At 60.9% G+C, this 2,363-nt stretch overlaps 1 pseudogene; it reads right to left on the minus strand.

Moving 5' to 3' along the window:
• Positions 1-866: 866 nt before the first annotated feature.
• LOC103253030 lies at positions 867-2,096 on the minus strand (annotated as a pseudogene).
• Positions 2,097-2,363: the final 267 nt, after the last annotated feature.

Below are 2,363 nucleotides of genomic sequence, written 5' to 3' on the forward strand. Positions count from 1 at the left end.
CCAATATGTGCAGACACACATGCTCACCCTTACCTAATAAGAGCTAACATTCAATGCATTTTTCGTATATTTCATATATTTTTCGTGTAATCCTTATTACAACCTTCAGGATAGGTCCCACCATCATCTACAGGACAGTTAGAGGGAGTAGCTTTAACACCCTCCCAGGGATCCTACCTCACTTAGGGTAAAAGCCAAAGTCACCTCCCTGCCCTGAACTACTCCCATTCTCCTATTCCTGAGCTCCAGGCACCAGACTCCTCAATGTTTCTTGAACACACCAAATAAATCCCTGCATCCTGATCTTTGCACCTGCCAACCCGACTGCCAGAAGCTTCCACTGGGAAGCTGCCCAGCTTTCTTCTCAGCCCTTCGCTTCCTCTCTCACAAGTCACCTTCTCGGAAAGGCCTCCCCGGCCTCCTAATCTCAAATTGCAACTCCTCTCCAACTGTGCACCCTAGCACTCAGCACCGTCTGACATCTTCCATATTTTATTGATTCGTCTTGTTTTGTCTGTCTGCCTCATGAAGACAGGCACTTGTTAGATCCACCACCACATCATCCGTGAATGGCATACAGTAGATATTGAGTAAATATTTGTTGATTGAAGGAGAGGAAATTGTGGCAGGCAGGAGATGGGCTGCTTGCCCAAGGCCCACAGCCAGCAGGTGGCAGAAGCTGAATTCCAGCCCAGCTGGACCAAGTCTGGAGGCTTTCCTAGTCACCGCCACTACTTTCCCAGGTCAAAGTCCCTTTGCACACCAGAAACGCATGGCCTACCTGCATGTGTGAGCACAGGCACACCTTCTAGACTCACTCTCAGGCCCTAGCCCTCACCAGCCCAAATCCCAGGCCCCAGGCTCACATACAGGAACCTGCCGTCAGTCTGCGCCCCGGAATAGAGTTTGCGCTCGGCCTCCTCGCGTGTCAGGCTGCTGTGGTACCAGGGCATCCACTCGTGGGCCATGGTGGCAATGAGCTTCTCCACCTGGGGGGCCTGGTTGATGATGGCCTGCTCCACGGCCTCTTCCTAAGGAAGGAGGAGCGAGGAAGTTTGTAGGTGAGTTGGGCCGTATGAGGCTACAGGAGCCCCCTTCCATCTCCTGGATCCTGCAGATCACCACGTCCGACAAGACCCCCGCTCCATCCAGGCACCCTAAGCAGGAGGCTGAAGACAGACTTGGCCATCTCCAAGATCCCCACTCCAATCCCGCCAGGGAGGGACCATGCCACAGGCTTCTGCTGGCCCCAAGGGCATCTCCAGCTTTGAAACCTAAGCAGGTCGTTGCAGGTAGTTGCGCACTGTCGTGCTGCACAGGCTGTTTTCTAAGACTGCAGCCCTCAGCCCCTCCTCCCCCATGGCCGCCCTAACCTGGGGCGCGCCATCCCCTCAGCCCTGCCCCCAGTACAAGCTTGCTCTCTCCAAGCCCGGTGCACCCTTCCACCTTCTGGTCTGGCAGAGTAGCGCACTGTAGCATCGCTGAGGCCGTGGAAGACAGTGGCCACCAACGCCACCAAGAAACCCCTGCCTCGAAGGTCTCCTTCCCGGTCCCGCCCCCACCAAGGCCCCATCCGTCAAATAGGACTGGCTGGGGAAGATGGCCTGTCTCGCTCCCCTGTGCCCCGAAGTCCCCGGGCCTCCCACGGCGGGCGTGGGTTCATCCAAGGCGCCCCGGACCCGCTTCCGCCCCCGGGCCCGGCGCTCTCACCTCCAGCTTCCACGTCTGGCGCACGTAGTCGCGCACCAGCGCGTCGCGCAGGCAGTCGAAGACGCCAGGCTGCGGCTCGAGGCCCGATGGCCGGTTGCACGGCTTGCGCAGGTTGCAGGGCAGCCCGTCGAACTCGCAGAGCTCTGCCGGGCCGTAGGGCGCCTTCCCCCGGCGATGGCGTCAGAGCCATTGAGGTGGCGCTCGATGGGGAAGTGGTGGAAGCGCACGTCGTGCACCGGCGACAGCATGCAGCCGCCCAGCGAGCGCAGGCACTGGCGCAGCAGGAACAGCCGGTCGGCCGTGCCCGCCAGCTTCAGGTGCTCCTCGGCCTCGGCGCGTGAGATGCTGCGGTAGAAGAAGGGCAGGGGCGCCGCGGGGTCCGGCATCGCCGCCGCCGCCCCGCCTCGCCAAGCCTGGCGGTGCAGAGGGGATGGGAGGCGCGTCAGGGCCAGTGCTACCTTCCCCCAGCCGCTTCCGCCGCGCCCGGAAATAGCGGGAGGGATGCCGCACGGAGAGGCGTCGGTGCCGCACGGCACAGATCGAGCAATCCCGGCCGCCACCCCCGCCCCCCGCCTTTTCAGAGACTTCGTGCCGACGCCCAGGCGCCAGCACCCGGAGCCGTCCGCTCATTTCCTAGACGCAGGCGGAATGCT

This window comes from Carlito syrichta, unplaced genomic scaffold (genome assembly GCF_000164805.1).
Source record: "Carlito syrichta isolate Samal-C Ts95f unplaced genomic scaffold, Tarsius_syrichta-2.0.1 Scaffold192571, whole genome shotgun sequence".
NCBI classification, from domain to species: Eukaryota; Metazoa; Chordata; class Mammalia; order Primates; family Tarsiidae; genus Carlito; species Carlito syrichta.